The 17583-nt window shown below is 53.1% G+C and overlaps 2 long non-coding RNA genes across 4 annotated transcripts in view; both read left to right on the top strand.

Annotated features, from left to right (window-relative positions):
* Positions 1 to 1995: 1995 nt before the first annotated feature.
* Positions 1996 to 17583, top strand: part of LOC134759807 (uncharacterized) — a 60209-nt gene continuing 44621 nt past the window's right edge. The window contains exon 1 of the long non-coding RNA XR_010136623.1: positions 1996 to 2102. This is a non-coding gene — a long non-coding RNA (uncharacterized LOC134759807). The remainder of the gene's footprint in view (positions 2103 to 17583) is intronic.
* Positions 4420 to 9850, top strand: LOC112134964 (uncharacterized). Of its 3 annotated transcripts, XR_010136620.1 has the most exons (6): positions 4439 to 4685; positions 5086 to 5154; positions 5708 to 6642; positions 7197 to 7420; positions 7607 to 7760; positions 7884 to 9850. It is a non-coding gene; the product is annotated as an uncharacterized LOC112134964 (long non-coding RNA). The 3 variants fall into 3 exon arrangements; XR_010136622.1 differs by having other exon boundaries at positions 4420 to 4685; positions 5708 to 7420; XR_010136621.1 differs by having other exon boundaries at positions 5089 to 5154; positions 5708 to 7420.

Here is a 17583-nt window from a genome sequence, read left to right on the forward strand (position 1 = left end):
TGAAACCCTGTCTCTACTAAAAATCCAAAAATTAGCCGGGCTTGGTGGTGCATGCCTATAATCCCAGCTATTCAGGAGGCCGAGGCAGGAGAATCACTTGAAACCAGGAGGTGGAGGTTGCAGCCAGGAGGTGGAAGTTGCAGTGAGCCAAGATCGTATTCCAGCTTGGGCAACAGAACGAGACTCTGTCTCAAAAAAAAAAAGAGGAGGAAGCTGTGAAGACAAGCAAGGGAGTTGTTAGCATGCAGCTAAGTGGGGTGCTCGCTCTGGGGAGAAGGTGCCACTGCCAGTCTGTGTCCTGACTACCATCATCCTTGCCCCTGGGGAGGATGTGGCTGGCTGCCCATTGGGTATTGCTGGGACCAGATGCTGGGTTAGTGCAGTGTTCCCCAACACCCCCTCTCACTGAGCAGAGCCAGGCAGCTCAGGTCAGGCAGATGGAGTGGGCAGAAGCACACGCGTCACTTTGCTCCCTGGCCCATAAAAGCTTCCTGTGCCACCCCCGTGCCCTCCGTCCTTCCTTCACTAACTGGATGTTGGGTGGACACTGATGCCCAGAGTGACTTTGGGAAACCCTGTGTGGCAGATGGCAGAGCATCTATCAGCTCAGGCCCCTGAACCTGGCCTAGAATCCCGTGCTACCTGCCCCTTGCCAATTGGACTTTAAGCAAGAAGCAAAATTTCCTTTTCTCTCTCTCTTTCTTTTCTTTCCTTCCTTTTCTTTCTTTCTTTTGTTTCCTTCTCTTCTTTCTTTCTCTCTCTTTTTCTTTCTTTCTTTCTTTTTTCTTTCTCTCTTTCTTTTCTTTCTTTTTTCCTTCCTTCTCTCTCTTTTCTCTTTTCTTCTCTTCTTTTCTATTCTTTCTTGAGACAGCGTCTGACTCTGTCACCCCGGCTTGATTGCAGTGGTGGGATCACAGCTCACTGCAGCTTTGACCTCCCCAAGCTCAGGTAATCCTCCTGCCTCAGTCTGCTGAGTAGTCAGGACTACAGGCATATGCCATCATGCCTGGCTAATGTTTCTGTTTTTTGTAGAGATGGGGTTTTGCCACGTTGCCCAGGCTGGTCTCGAACTCCTGGGATCAAATGATCCACCTGCCTCAGCCTCCCAAAGTGCTGGGATTATAGGCAGGAGGCACTGTGCCTGGCATTTATTTCCTTAAACCACTGAGATCTGGGGTCCCTATGTGACAGCAGGAGTCAGCAAACTGTGACCCAGGCCACATGTGGCCTGCTGCCTGCTTTGTACGGCCCTAAGGTCTTGCATCTTTCAAGGTGTACCTTTCCACTGGGCACCTACATGCCTGCATAATAGTTTCAATTTGCCCCGTGGCTCCTATGGCTTAAAACACTGACTACCTGGTACTTTAGGAGAAGGCTTTCTGTGTCTGGCATGGCTGCCTTAGGTCGGGGTCCCTTGGAAGCAGCCTCTGAGAGGATACCTGAGTGTGAGTAGTTTATTTGTGGGGGTGATCCCAAGAAGCTCTGATACGGAAGTGAGGTACGTGATCAAGCTGGCCACCACTGTGAGAAATTGGGGTGCAGTCCCCAGGGGACCTCTGGATGACAGTGGTGAACCCCCCTGAGTGTTCCGTCTGAGGGAGAGGAAGCTGGGGCATTTCTCCCCACTCCTGTCCCTCGCCACGGAGGGACACCAGAGAAACTCTACATTAGAGGCTGCAGGTCAGGGAGGGCTGGGGGACGGGCAGCGTCAGCCACAGCTGCCTTTGCTGAGAACTTTGCTGAAACCCCTTCACTGGACAGATGAGAAACCAAGGCTAACGGGGGTAAAGCATCATGCTCCAGGCTGTGAAGACAGGAAGAGGCAGAGCCAGCCTGTGTCTAGGCCCCGCCGCTCCTGGGCAGGGGTCCTCCTGCTCTCCTACCTCACTGGATTTCCCAAGCTCAGCCTGGTGGGGTCTGGCAGAGGCTGGCGGGGCCTGGCAGGGGTTATGAGGTATGTCCGAGTCTCCTGGCAACGGGGATCGCACCCAGGCTGGCCCAGCGCCTTTGCCCCGCAAGCCAGGGAGCGGTGCCATTGCTCCAGGAAGTCGCCTGGCCTGAGACTTTCCTAAATTCTATCCAGACTCAGTGCCCAGAGGCTGGTGAGTCCTAGGTGCCCGGGCCAGGCCTTCAGATGTGGATTTTCCATGGAAGGCAGAGCTGGGCTGGCACTGCGGGTGTGCGCCTCACGCCTACACAGCACTCGGTTCTGGAATTGGCTCCTCAGCCTGTGATGCTGTGGGCTAAAGAGTTTATCCAGGGATAATAACCATGGGCTCATGAAATCACAGGATTCCTGGGGCTGGGTGGGACCATGGAGAGGGCTCTGCGGCCTCTTCCTTGTTGGATGGAGGGGGAGAGTGGCCTAGGCAGGGAAGGGCATGTCCAAGCCTCGAAGCCACTCGTGGTGGGACCCAGGGACCCAGACCGGGACTTTTTCACACACACACAACGGGCAGTGCCAGATGGCCTTCTCCAGGAAACGGTGGGTGAGGGAGTCTCAGGCTGCCACGTGCCTGGCGGGCTTGGGACAAAGTGGAGGGAGGTGCTTGCCGGCGAGTGTTCATGGGAACGCTGGGAAGAACCGCATGGTGGCTCTGTCCTACCTCGCAGGGTGCCTCTTCCTGGCCAAGACCAGGCTCTGCCCAGTGTGGGGGCCTTTTTTCTCCTGGTGTCTATGCCACGCTGCCTCTGCCACCTTACAGGAGGTTCCTTCCATGATAACCTCTCTGCCAACTCATTACAAATAGTTTGTTTCTCTACAAAGAGCATCCGTGCTCATTGTGGACAATTCAAACAGTTGAGCCAGGTTCACTTGGGAGGGAAAATCTCCCCAGGTCCGATGATCAGAGACAGAGACAGAGCTCTGCTGAAATGCCCCAGCCTGGAAATCCACGGTGAATGAACTCTGCGTGGCCCACGCTCCTCGCCATCTGTGTGTTTGTCCATCAGCAGTTTCAATGGTCACTACTGTCATGAGGATGTTGTTGCTCTTCAGGTGGAGGGACCTCAGCACCCTCCCAGCTGGGTCACTCACCCTCCCCTGCTCCATGCAGGCAGAGCTGAGAGCTGAGCCCACATCCCCACGGGCCCAGCCTTCTTGCTCCCCTTCTCCCTGCCCTGTGCCCTAGAGCATGGTCATGCCTGAGTTTCTGTACCACCAGTTAGCTGGAGAGGGAGAACCTCCAGATCTGGGTTTGAGCCCAAATCATAGGCCCCAGTCGGCTCTGCTGGAGTTCCCATCAGGCGGCATGGAACCACAGCCCTGATGGGAAGAAGCTGGGCACACTGACCGTCGGGGGCTCATCTCTCCTGTGCGGACCCCTTCCTCGGTGAGGAGGGACGGTGGGCAGGGCTGAACTTGGCAGTCCCCCATGTTCTAGGGCACCATATGGGTGCCCCACGCCACGAGCACAGCAAACCCTCTTTCCTCCAGTCTGCTGGTGAGGGACTTTTAGGGGATGCCCACTGATTTGTTAATACAGACAATGCTCCCTGAACCTTCTGAACTTGGCTTGTTACTTCTGAGGCTGGCTTCGCAGGTCAGGACTACAGATTCTGAACGAATGCCTTTTCTTATATTTTGATGCCGACTGACAAATGACCTCTGCAAAAGCAACCCAGCTCCCACCTCTACCAAGAGTAGGCAGGGACGTTCATTCCCACGTGCCCTCTGCATGGGCGCCTGCTCATTTCCTTCCTTCCTTCCTTCCTTCCTTCCTTCCTTCCTTCCTTCTTTCCTTCCTTCCTTCCTTCCTTCCTTCCTTCCTTCCTTCCGTCCTTCCTCTCTCTTTCTCTCTCTTTCTTTCACGGAGTCTTGCTCTGTTGCCTAGACTGGAGTCCAGTGGTGCGATCTCGGCTCACGACAACCTCTGCTTCCCAGGTTCAAGCAATTCTCCTGCCTCAGCCTCCTGAGTAGCTGGGATTACAGTCACGCACCACCACACCTGGCTAATTTTTGTATTTTTAGTAAAGACAGGGCTTCACCATGTTGGCCAGGCTGGTCTCGAACTCCTGACCTCAAGTGATCCACCCACCTCGGCCTCCCAAAGTGCTGGAATTATAGGCATGAGCCTTATCTCCTCCAGGACAGAGGATGCCCCTTCATGCTGGATGCCTCATGCCTTTAGGTATGTGAATACGACTGCAGTGGGTGGCGGTCACCTGGCTGCCTGGCCTTGCACAGTGTGACGGTGGACACAGAGGATGCAGCCTCACTCACGCGGGGCCCAATGCAGCCGCCCCTGCTCAGGCAGTTCTCCTCTGAGCAGTTGCGTAAAAACCTGGCTTCCTTTGTCTGGTGGCTTCTCTGAGCCCTTTATAGAGAATGCATGGAGGCGCTGGTGTCTGCATGTACCCACACGGAAGTGCTTCTGTCACTTCTGAGCTTCCACTGCTGAGAACTGGTGCCTCGGTTCCGCCCAGTGACGAGGGTGCTGGGAAATGTCCCTGCGGGCAGCTGCTTCCCACAGTGACTGTGCTTCGGAGGGAGTCAGAGCCTGATGGGCAGGCGGCCACCTCTGCCGAGCTCTGTCCTTGGGATCCTGCCCTGTTGCCCTGCCTGGGGGGATTTTAACCGTCTGTGATCTCATCAGTGTTGTGCTGATTTCGTGGTCAAACGATCAGAGTTTGGGGACGTCTGCTGTCTGCCTGTGGAAGCTCCACGTTGCATTTTTCATTCCAGTGTAAGTTGAGGGGCAGAGGAAAACTGCCAGTGCCAAGCCGTGCTTTTCGTTAGCTCAGTGGGGGAGCAAGCTCCCTCGCTCCCCTACCAGCTGCCCCTCCTGCATTTCACCCAGTCCCCTGGGATCAGGGAAGCAGAAGGAGGGTGCTTGGACAGAGGCATCTTTCTGGTGGAAGCAGGAGGAAGTACCCTTGGAGGGGCTGATTCTGAGCATCCAGGTCACCCCCCTGCGCACCGCCTGTGCCGTGGCAGACGTTGCTAATTGGCCGCCAAGCCCAGAAGGAGTCTCAGACCCCTTCTTTACACAGTGCCCTTGGTGAAAATAAACGAAGACCACCCAAGCGAGAACAGGCAGAGGCTGACTGTAGCATGGGAGTCAGCCACTGTCACTTGTGTTTTAGCAGAGGCTCAAAGGCAGGCAGAGAAGTAGAAAAACCTGATACCACAGAGGACAAAAGGGAAGACTTCAGGTGAGCCCTGGTTGGAGGCTGTTGGTGTTGGGAAGCTGGAAGTGGTTGACTAGAAGCAGTGTCCTGTGCGATGGGCTAGGGATACGGATTTAGTTTTCTCTGGTTGGTCCTAAGTTGGAAGGAAGGAAAATGTTAGGAAACGTATCGGTTATTCATCAAGTCCAGGCTGCTTTGGGCAGATTGTTACAGGGGTTACTGTTTCGCTTCCTGGACTGTTTGCAAGAGATGGTGGTCTGACCTTCTCTGCAAGGCTGACTTATGGGTGGCAGGTGGCTTCCCGGGCTGATTGCAGTGGGTAATGCCTTGTATCCTGGGTGCGTTGTTGTAGATTGTGGGTCAGAGTCCTGTTTTTGTATGCGATCTGGCTGTTGCTGACTTGTATACACAACCTCTCAGCTGGCTGGGAGGGGCACTACCCCTGGGTTGCAGGGGGCTTCCGAGATGAAGCCTATTTACCATTCCTCCTAGAAGAAGCACATCTCCCTCAGTGCATGGCGCCACACTGGCTCCAGAATCATTCCAAGAGATGAAACCTGTTTTCCATTCCTCCTAGAAGGAGCACATCTCCCTCCTCGCATGGGGCCACACTCGCTCCGGGATGATTCCAGATCGTACTGGAACACCTGCTTCATTTCTCACCCTGAGGTGGATGCAGGAAGGAGAGAAAGACACCAGTACGGAGCCCTGCTTTGGATGAGCTGATCATGCAGGTGGAAAGAAAGGACCCAGCTCCTGCTGCAAGGAACCACCCTCCCCAGTGTGGCTGTCCCCAGAGGAAAGGGGCTGAGCGGGGAACATCCCCTGGGAGGGTCACAGGGCCTTGTGATGAGAAGAGCTCAGCCTCTGGAGCCACCAACTTGGGTTCAAATCCAAATTCCACTGCCCGGGCTCAGGTCCCCTCCAGGAGCCTGTGTCCTTGTGAGTCAGGGTGGTTGGGGTGATGTCACCATGTCACACAGTTTGGGAAGGTTGAAGAGGGTCAATGATGCAAAGCGCCAACATGTGGTAGATGCTGGAGTCAGCCCCTTACTACTGGTGGCCATTTCTTCTAGGGGCTTCAGTGCTTTGTCTGTGACAGGGAGGAGAGGTCTGCTGGTGCATATAGGGACGCCCAACACCCCCGGGAGGGAGGGGCTCCTTCCTTCCGGGTTCCAGGGGGACAATAGAAGTTGCAGATGGCTGAGCCTGCACCATAGCAGGTATACAATGAGGTGGACGCTCTGAAGTCAACTCTGACACGATTACATCCCATATTTAGAAGAGACAGGCAGTGGGACCTGAGCATCAACCTCCTGAGAATCAGCAGAGGATTCTGGGTTCCACTTGTGTGTGTGGAGGACGGGCCTCTGTTCCGGCACAGAGGCTTCCCTTCTGCATGAGTGTCTTGATAGACCTCAGCCTGTGTCCAAACCTTCACTGCTCTGCCTGGGACCCTGGGCAAGTTATTGGCACTTCAGAGCCTTCCATGTGCACAATCCCGGTGATCAGGTTGGTTCGTTGGGAGGAATCTGTGAGATACAGGGTGGAGAGCATTTAGCTGGGGATCTGGCCAGAGTAACTGCTCAATAAGGATACCCAAGAATAGGCCGGGTGCGGCGGCTCACACCTGTCATCTCAGCACTTTGGGAGGCCAAGGCAGGCAGATCACTTGAGGTCAGGAGTTCAAGACCAGCCTGGCCAGCGTGGTGAAACCCCGTTTCTACTAAAAATACAAAAATTAGCCGGGTGTGGTGGCAGGTGCCTGTAATCCCAGCTACTTGGGAGGCAGAGGCATGAGAATCACTTAAACCCAGGAGGTGGAGGTTACAGTGAGCCGAGATGGCACCACTGCACTCCAGCCTGGGCGACAGAGGGACTCTGTCTCTAAAAAAAAAAAAAAAAAAAGATACCCAAGAATAACAAAAAGAGAGAGGCGGGGATGGAGTATTCTGTTATTGTGTCTCTGTGTGTGCCACACCGTCCTGTCTTGTGCTGTGTGCCTCTGGGTGTTGGGGGCTCTGCCACTTCCTCTCACCTGAGAGCTCACTGGAGGAACCTTCCAGCAGAGCACGTGGGCCACGTCGCTTCCTCTTATCAGAGGAAACTGCAGAAACAGCAACAGCCTCTTTGCCCTGTTCCTGGGGCGTGACCTGCTCCGTGAATTTGGTGCCTGACTCTCCTGTCTTTCTTTTCTCGTCGGCGTGCTCGCAATCCTGGGTCTGGATTCTCTCTGTGGACGAAGAAGGGGCACCATCATAATCTGAGCTAGAAGCAGAATCCATCTGTGGTGAGAAATCGACTCCTGGGACAGCCGGGGGGAGTGGCCATCACCAGGGCTGTCTTTTATTGAGCTCAGAGCCTTTTGGATGGGGGCACATCACAAAGTCATTTCCGTGTATGAATGGCCTACTAGGTGCCGGGCGCAGCGCGTCTGCCAACTCTCTGAAAGGAGAGTTTGTTTTCTATTTTATAGATGAGGGGACTGCGGAGTCAGGGGTAAAATGATTTGCTGTGTTTTGAACCCACGTCTGACCCCAGGGCCACTGTAACTCCTCCAGTACCCCGACCACTTCTTCCTGCCTCCGCCTGCCTCTCAGGCCCTCTGGCCACCGTGCAGGAGGTGCTGGGTAAGTATTTGTCACCTGATTGTCAGAGGACAAGCCATTGCTAACTCGGATGAAATTCTGCCCAAGTCCTGACAGGAAAATGGGCTACGGGCTCGAGATGTCGGACTTGCATTTTCTTGGCAGCTGATGGAGGTGCCCCTCGCCTGGTCCTTGCCTGGGCTACCCCTGGAGGTCTTGACCCATGAGGTTGGGAGGTCAGAGGAGGAATGGACCCTACCCTAAGCACCAGGCCGGATCAGAGAAGAGGAGGCCTCCAGCTAAAGCCTGCGTGACCCGCAAGAAGAGGAGGCCTCCAGCTAAAGCCTGATCTGCCTCTGAAGAATTTTCAACATGAGCGTTAAGAAACAGTCCATATGGTTCAGAAAAGCCTGCTCACGCCCTTCCCAGCATCTGCTGCTGATTAAGGATCAGTGAGTTCACCCCGGTGCCCTGAGCACTGTTGGTTTGCGTGTTCTCTACATGGACAGCTGGGATTAAAGCAAGCTCCAGGGTTTTGTGCAATCCTTTAAGATAAGGAGTCCATTTGGGCTTTTGAGCAGATTGCTCCGTGCAGCTGAAGTACTCCCGAGAGTCCGGAGTCAGAGCGGAGCCCACACCTCCTGGGTGGGGAGCTTGCAGGGAACTCGGAGCCAGCGAGGACGGCATTCCATTCATTAGTCCATTCATTCCCTTAGCCAGGTTCTTGCTCTGGGCTGGGTGCCCTGCACAGTGCTGAGGATACAGCGGGGAAAAAACCAAAACAGAACAAATCCAACCCAACCTGCTCCGGCCCCAACAAGCTAACAATGTGGAGGTGTTAGCCAAGTGACCTGAGAACCAAGAGTGTAACGTGGGCGGTGCCGAGAGGACGGGCACTCAGTTCTGCGGGGGCCAGAGTTGCCTCGGAGGTCAGAGAGGACTTCCTGGAGGAAGCGGCATCTGAGTCAAGATTTTGAGGGATGAGTAAGAGTTAGTGAGGTGGAGAGCTGGGGCCGTAGCCTCCGAGACAGAGAAGACAGGCTGTGCTCTGTGGCTGGAGGGAGTGGGGCCAGCGCCTGGGTTCTGCATAGGCCAGGGAGTTGGTGACCCAGGACAGCGGGGAGGAGGTGGGGCTGGGGGCAGGGCCGCATGGTGGACGCACCAAGGGGATTTCGACAATGACCACCCCCCTCTGCCCTAGAAGGAGAGCTGTGAGCCAGGCTGCAGTAATGTCCCGGGGCCAGTTGTGGAGTTAACCCTTTAGTCCCTTTGAGACCCCGGCGTTTGGGGGATGGGGGTGGGGAAGTGACTGCGTACTGACCCTGACTTGTAACGCAGTATTTCAATATCTGAAACCCTGGCCCAGCGGTCCTGGCGACCCAGCTGCGTTGGAACCCTAGGGAGCAATGGCAGAATTCTAAGTGTGAGTGGAGAGTGTGGGGTGAGATGAGGGTGGGGCAGGGACGTCACCAGATGCCACTAGGTTAAGCTCTCCTGGCTGCAGGGTGAGGACAGAGCACACACCACCAGGTCAGAGGCTCCCGCCATCCTGTGGATGAGAGAAGGCGCTGGGTGCTGGGATCAGGGTGACAGGGGGAAGACGGACCCAGGGAGCGGCGTCCTGGCAGTGCCCCGGGAGGGGCTGCCCTTGCCTTTGCCTGGTGAAGTCCCCTTTGAAGCCTCTTTCCAGGCACCCCGTTTGTTGAGCCTTGCCCTGGATTTTCACTTCTTAACAAAGTCTAGTTAGCAGCTGCCTTCAGACAGGCTGGGTGGGGCTTGGCCGCTGCGCCTGCAGTGTCTGCCACGGTCGCATCTGTGGTTCATTCTGGAAAACCATCAGCCGGAGCCACCTGCACGTTCCTTCTGTTTTTCAGACGCGACTAACACTGCCCTTGTCAGGACCGCCCTTGTTGGGACAGCCTGCAGGGTCCTTAGTCTCAGGTGGCTTCCCTGCAAAGCAGACCCCGAGACAAGGGTCTGGGCACAAGTGGCTGTTCTGGAGGGGAGTCTAGGATTTGCTGTGAGGCACAGGGGGAAGCAAGATGGGAAGCAGAGGGCCCGCAAAGCAACTCAGCCTGCTGGAGACCCTCCGAGAACAGAGGCCCATGATGTGCCGAGTGGTCCTGCTAGGGTGGTGGTTGGTGCTGGGGTGGTGGATGGCACTGGGGTGGTGGATGGCGCTGGGGTGGTGGATGGCACTGGGGTGGTGGATGGCGCTGGGGTGGTGGATGGTGCTGGGGTGGTGGATGGCCCTGGGATGGTGGTTGGCACTGGGATGGTGGACGGCGCTGGGGTGGTGGATGGCGCTGGGGTGGTGGATGGCACTGGGGTGGTGGATGGCGCTGGGGTGGCGAATGGTGTGGGGGTGGTGGATGGTGCTGGGGTGGTGGTTGGCGCTAGGGTGGTGGATGGTGCTGGGATGGTGAATGGCACTGGGGTGGTGGATGGCACTGGGATGGTGGTTGGTGCTGGGGTGGTGGATGGCGCTGGGATGGTAAATGGTGCTGGAGTACTCAGCTACTGTTCCCATCCCCAACTGTTCTGGGGGTCCTTCAGGGGCTCTGGCACTCCAGCATTTCAGTCTCCCTCATTCACAGACTCAGCAGCCCCCTGTGGCCAGGGAAACCCTTCCAGGAAGGAAAAGGGAAGTGGGGATGCTCTCCGGGGAGTGCCTGCAAGTCATCTGGGGTGGATGGGGGGTGGGTGGGGGTTTGGGCCGGGCACTGATGCTGGCTGCTGGAGTCCACCCCTGCGTTTGTCCAGGTCCCCCGAAGCCCCTGCCAAGTCCATTCTGATTTGTCCTTGATTCTTCAGGGTGGTGGCTAATAGCATTCCTCCCCAAACTCTTAAATCAGGAGAGCTTGTGAGTCCCGCTGCAGCCCCTGTGGCCCTCAGGCCTTCCAGCGTCGCACCTGAGATCACCACCTCCCCCTCCATCCCGCGCCGGTGTCTCTTCCTGGACCGGCACTTCCGGCCCGAGGTTGTTGCCGTGGAGTGATGGAGGCCTCCCTCCTTGAGGGCTGGCTTTGCCCTGGCCAGGCCTGGCTGCCAGGCTTGTCCGTTACTGTTACCCTGCTGGCACCAAGTGGGGCCTGGAATCCAGGTCCCTGCTCCCTGACGTAGCAGTGACCACAGCTCCTCCTGGTAGGCAAGGGAGGGTTTGCTTTCTTCACTTCCTGTGTGACCAGCTAACAGTTGCAGCGTTAGGTCAGCGGGGTCCTCACTACTGTCCCTGAAGGAAGCGCCCCACACCGGGCACCAGGACCTCTCACCCTACAGAGAAGCATCCCTCCTGCCTCCACACTTTGGTTCCCGGCCCATGTCTGGTTACTGGGGACACAGCACTGTGTAATCCGTGGGTTCAAACATATATCATATCCCGAAGGGTGATGTTTCAAAATATATACATTGTACCTGTTGTCTTTTCTTATTTATTAATTTAATTTATTTGTTTAAGGGTGATGTTTCAAAATATATGCAATGTACCTTTTTTCTTTTCTTATTTATTTATTTTTGAGACAGAGTCTCGCTTTGTCGCCCAGGCTGGAGTGCAATGGCGTGATTTCAGCACACGGCAACCTCCGCCTCCTGGGTTCAAGTGATTCTCCTGCCTCAGCCTCCCTAGTAGCTGGGATTACAGCACTTGACATCACACCTGGCTAATTTTTGTGTTTTTTGTGGAGAAGGGGTTTCATGTTGACCAGGCTGGCCTCGAACTTCTGACCTCAAGTGATCTGCCCACCTTTGTCTCCCTAAGTGCTGGGATTATAGGTGTAAGCCACCGTGCCCGGCTCTATTTTATTTTTATTGAGGTGAAATACACATAACCTACAATCCCCCACTTTAAAATATGCAATCAGTATATTTACCAGGTACAGCCGCCACCTCTCTCTCATTTTAAAACTTTTTGCACTCCAAAGGAGCGTTCTTTACCCATTAAACAGTCCCTCCCCAGCCCCTGGCAACCACGAGTCTCCTTTCTGTCTGTATGATTTGCTTTTTCCTATTCTAGTTCATACAAATAGGATCGTACAGTATGAGTCTTTGGGATCTGACGTCTTCCCTGAGCCCATGTCTTTCGGGTCCCCGTTGCAGCATGCATCTGAGCTTCGCTCCTTCCTGTGGTCGAATCACACTCCACTGTGCAGATGGGCCGGTTTTGTTTCTCCATCACCATTGCTGGACCTTTGGGTGGCTCCCATCTTTGGGCCACAGCATTCTGTATCTCGGCGCAGAGGCCGCCCCCACCCGGAGCCTTTACTAAGGACTTTAAGGAGCCTTTCCTACTCTATCAGGCTGGCAGGTTCTGAGTGCCACGGTGCTCCTGGGTCACAATCCCTATGCCATCTCCCTCACAGTAGCTGGTCCCTCGTCAGAGGCAACCTCATGCAAGATGCCGTGTTGGCAAATGAGACGCTCTATGAGTCCTTGCAAGGTGCAAGTGGTGAGGCCACATGGAGAGGGCAGGTGAGCCGTGCGTGGGATGTGCGTCCACCCAGCGAGGAAGTGGCCTCCGGGGTGGCAGGGTCAGCTGGGTTCTGACATGTCACCGGTCATGAAGAGGTTGGTTGGTCTCCTTGAGAACTGAAGCCTTCCCTGGACAGCTCGAGTGGCTCTCTGCTCTGCTGGCACGCAGCATTGGCAGACGCGGGTGGCCTGGGCAAGAGGACCTCCCAGATGTGAGCCGTCCACGCTGCTGGGGCTGTGCGCTCGCTGTTACAGCTCTGGGTGGCAGGGAAGGCAGGCTGACTCACTGCTGACTCACGGGCCCAGCATCTGTCCTCCCAGCTACACTCATACCCATGAACCAGGAGGCCCCAGACAAACTTTCACATGCTTCCCAGTCCATCTGCATACCTCTTCCCCAGGACACCTTGTCTCCAACTTCCCAGTCTTGCCCTTCCGGGCCCCGACCATCCTTCCAGGCCACTGACCACTGCCCAGGACTCACAGCATATCCAAATCTCCATCCATGTTTCCCTCCATGCAACGTGGATGTCAGGCGTCCTGCTGGCAGTTCCGCCTTTCAGGGCCACTCCGAGAGGGTGGGGTTGACGTATGGTCGCTGCTATGGCCTGGGACATGCACGAAATCACTGGGCGGCTGGAGTGTGTGTGGGGCGGTGGAAATACCATGTTAAGAGAACATGAAATGTGTGTGGAAAATAAAGGCAGAGGGCCTGCCTGAGTGTGAGCGTACAATCGCCTGAACTACCGTGTGGTTTTGCCATTTATTGAATAGTGTAAACCCACAACTATTTTTTTACTGTTTGGTAATGCTTTTCAAATTTTGCAATAAACCCATTCAGCAGCAACAGGCAGAAAAAAAAAAAGTCATGCTTAATAACAACATTAAATTTTTATTTCTCTTTCCCGAGGAAGTTGATGATGAACTCATATATAAACTTAGTGTTGTCATTAACCATCCAATATGGGGGCTGCAGTGACACACGAGAACCGGAGGAGTGAGTCAGTCCTTCAAGCTGTCACTTTAAGAGGACTGGCTGAGGAAAAAGACGGCTGAGGAGCCCTAATACAGGACTCTGTGGAGTCTGCCGCTTTATTCAGATGAAATGTCTGCTCCTCTAAATGAATTTTGCTTGCTTTTTATTCACATTTTCTTGTGCATGGATTCTCAGAACTTTGCAAACCATTCATTGATGCCTGTTTAGCTTGGCTCATCAGATGTGTCAAGCAGGAAGTCAGTTAAATTAGGTCCAATAATGCTTTGATTTTTTTTTTTTTCCTATCCAGTTGCAGGAATCTAAGTGAAGCATCTGGAAGTTTGTTTTATCACATATGAAACATCTGACGCACAGTCAATACTGCTGCAAATTCAGCAAGAAAATGTCAACATTGGCATTTTATTTGTTTTGATGATGGTGACAGGGAGATGAATTTTAGAGGACCATGGCACCATAGTAAAGATACAGTGTTCTGACTCAATTAAGAAGCCCATTATTGGGAACTGGTTGTGGTGTACAAAACTCCTCATTGCATTTAAACAAGCTTGATATTCAACCAGTACAAACAGAGGGTGTAGCTGTCAAAGTGTGCACATATTTTTATATACACACAGAGTAGCTGAACTGTAGTTTGGTTTGTGTCAGAGTGATGCGTTCAGGAAAAACCTTTCCCCGTGGAAGCATGAACTTTCTTTTTGATTGAGCCATTGAAGAATTACCTTGTAATTCAACATGGCGGTATTGAACATTTTTGAAAATGAGTCTCCAGGCCAGGCGCAGTGGCTCACGACTATAATCCCAGCACTACGTGTGAGAGGCCAAGGTGGGCGGATTGCTTGAGGACAGGGGTTCCAGACCAGCCTGGCCAACATGGTGAAACCCCGTGTCTACTAAAAATACAAAAATTATCCGGGCGTGGTGGCTGAGTGATCTGAGATCACGCCACTGCACTCCAGCCTGGGTGACAGAGCGAGACTCTGTCTCAAAAGAAAAAAAAAAAAGAAAAGAAAAGAACATGAGTCTCTAAATTTGGTTGCATTTTATTTAAAACCATTTGGAGGTTTTAAGTCAAGCGATTTGACAGACAGTGTCAAAACACTTGAGCTTTTGCATCTTTTTCTGCAAAGGCGAGTACACTGAGGCTTATCCCTATGAAAGCAAGGAGGAAGCAGAACAAATTTAACTGCAGGCCCAGCGGGTGTGCAACGTTCAGTTTCAAAACTGAATAACTGTGCTCTGGAAAATCTTTACTTGTGGGAAGAATGGTTTGTTGGTGCTTTTATGTTAAGTGGATACATTTATATTCTGAACTAAGCAGAACAAAATTGAGAAGGTCATTCAAAAGAATCCTATATAGAGATGGCCTATTTGAATTTTGTTTCACAAATATATTTGTTGAAGAAGGGCACACTAAATACAACACCTGTGAGAATATTTGGCATGAAATATTTACACATTTAAGCAAAACAAAACCAAAACAAAAATGAAACAAACCAAAAGTCCCCAAACAGACCAACCTGGGGTTGTCAATATTCCGTACTCAGCAGAAATGGCTGGGTCCATCAGGTTTGAGCTCAGCATCTGGTGAGAATGTATTTTTCTCAAATAAAAATGCTATTTTATCTCCAGAGAACTGGCTCTGGGGGGGGGGGGCATCAAAAAATTCAAATTAATTAACATAAACTGAATGATTTGTCAGGAATTTCATGAAAAAAATATGCCATATTGAAAAAAACACCAGTGACAAGTATTGGAGACCAGTGGCTGAGATACTGATGGGAATGCATGGTTATGTACCAAAAATAATTTGTATAAAGATGTTATTTTATGTTGCATTAGTATACACAGATATATTTTCATATTTGTAGAAAGCATTATTTATTATGTATGTATGTATGTATGTATGTATGTATGTCTTTATTTATTTTTTTGGAGATGGAGTCTCGCTCTGTCACCCAGGCTGGAGTGCAGTGGTGCGATCTCAGCTCACTGCAAGCTTCGCCTTCCGGGTTCACGGCATTCTCCTGCTTAGCCTCTCGAGTAGCTGGGAATACAGGCACCCACCACCACGCCCGGCTAATTTTTTTGTATTTTTAGTAGAGACGGGTTTTCACCGTGTTAGCGAGGCTGGTCTTGATCTCCTGACCTCGTGATCTGCCTGTCTCGGCCTCCCAAAGTGCTGGGATTACAGGTGTGAGCCACCACGCCCAGCCGTATGTGTTTATTTTTGAGATGGAATTTCGCTCTTGTTTCCCAGGCTGGAGTGCAATGGCGCGATCTCGGCTCACTGCAAGCTCTGCTTCCCAGTTTCAAGTGATTCTCCTGCCTCAGCCTCCCGAGTAGCTGGGATTACAGGTGCCCGCCACCATGCCCGGGTAATTTTTGTATTTTTAGTAGAGATGGGGTTTCACATGTTGGCCAGGCTGGTCTCAGACTCCTGACCTCAGGTGATCCATCTGCCTCGGCCTCCCAAAGTGCTGGGATTACAGGTGTGAGTCACCGTGCCTGGCCGCATTGTATTTTTGAAAGTAGTTTAGAACTACAGTTGACCCTTGAACAACACGGGTTTGACCTGCATGGGTCCATTTACATGTGGATTTTCTTCCACCTCTGCCACTCCTGACTCAACAAGACCAACCCCCTTTCCTCCTTCTCCTCCTCCTCAACCCACTCAACATGAAGACGATGAGGATGAAAACCTTTATGAGGATCCACTTCCATTTAATGAATAGTAAATAAATTTTCTCTTCCTTATGATTTTCTTTTTTGTTATTTTTTATTTTTTTATTGAGACGGAGTTTCACTCTTGTCTCCCAGGCTGGACTGCAATGGTGTGAACTCAGCTCACCGCAACCTCCGCCTCCCGGGTTCAAGTGATTCTCCTGGCTCAGCCTCCCGAGTAGCTGGGATTACTGGCATGTCTACCACGCCCAGCTAATTTCTTGTATTTTTAGTAGAGACGGGGTTTCTCCGTGTTGGTCAGGCTGGTTTCGAACTCCCGACCTCAGGTGATCCGCCTGCCTCGGCCTCCCAAAGTGTTGGGATTACAGGCCTGAGCCACCGTCCCCAGCACGATTTTTGTAATCACATTCTTTTCTCTAGCTTACTTTATTGTAAGAATAAAGTATAGATACATATACAAAATATGTGTTAATTGACTGTTATCAGTAAGACTTGTCAACAGTAGGCTATTAGCAGTTAATGTTTTGGGAAACTCCGTCTCTACTAAAAATACAAAAATTACCTGGGCGTGGTGGTAGGCGTCCGTAATCCCAGCTACTCAGGAGGCTGAGGCAGGAGAATCGCTTGAACCCAGGAGGTGGAGGTTGCAGTGAGCTGATGATCGCATCACTGCACTCCAGCCTGGGTGACAGAGCGAGAATCCATCGGAAAAAAAAAAATAATAAAAAGCTTTCTATGGATTTTCAATTGTAAGAAGGGTGGGTGCCCCGACCCCCTCGTGGTTCAAGGGCAGAGTGTCTTTTATGGAGCCACCATTTTCGTACACCCAGCGAGTCACTAAAATATGCATTCCCAGCCTTTATAAATTTAATGATTGCTGGTGCCCTGCCAGGAGAAATCCTAAGTGTTCTGGTTTTAGGGATGAATCACGCGGTCACCCCAGCTGGGGGCGAGGAGAGGGACGGCGCCTCTTTCTGTCTTATTTGTCTTTGGGCCCTTGCCCCTCCACTTGACCCTTTGCTTCTCTCTCCTTGTGCCCATCCCTAGACTGTCAGCCCCACGGGAAGAGGCGTCGCAGCCAGGACCTGCCAGCCCAGAGCCCGCTCACCGTGAGCGGTTGAATAAATCAACGCGTGCAGGGACAAACCTGTGCGCGCGAATGCTCAGCCTCGGGAAACCTGTGCGCGCTAATGCTCAGCCTGGGAAAACCTGTGCGCGCGAATGCTCAGCCTCGGGAAACCTGTGCGCGCGAATGCTCAGCCTCGGAAAACCTGTGCGCGCGAATGCTCAGCCTCGGGAAACCTGTGCGCGCGAATGCTCAGCCTCGGAAAACCTGTGCGCGCGAATGCTCAGCTGCACTCTTGGCCTGGGACCTTCCTGCTCCCCTGGCGCCCCTGGTCTGCCCATCCTCCTCTGTCCTGATTCAGCTCAAACACGCCTTCTGGGGATCCCCCTGGCCCACCCAGGCCAGGCGGCCAGGCAGGGCATAGGCTCCAGAACTCAGCGTGGTTTTCAATCACAGTCGGGCTAAGTATATCAGGGCTGCGTGCAGGGCTCGGAGCGGGTGGGGTGTGTCCCTAGCGAAGGGCTCTTCTCCCACCCGCCCCCTCACCCCTGCTGAATCTCCCTCCCTACCCCTGTGGGGCAACTTGGGTGGGCCCGTGGGTCCTGGGGGCACTTCGGAGGTGTCAGGGCAGGCCTGTGGGGGTATCTAGGAGT

The sequence above is a fragment of the Pongo abelii genome, chromosome 13 (assembly GCF_028885655.2).
Source record: "Pongo abelii isolate AG06213 chromosome 13, NHGRI_mPonAbe1-v2.0_pri, whole genome shotgun sequence".
Taxonomy (NCBI): Eukaryota; Metazoa; Chordata; class Mammalia; order Primates; family Hominidae; genus Pongo; species Pongo abelii.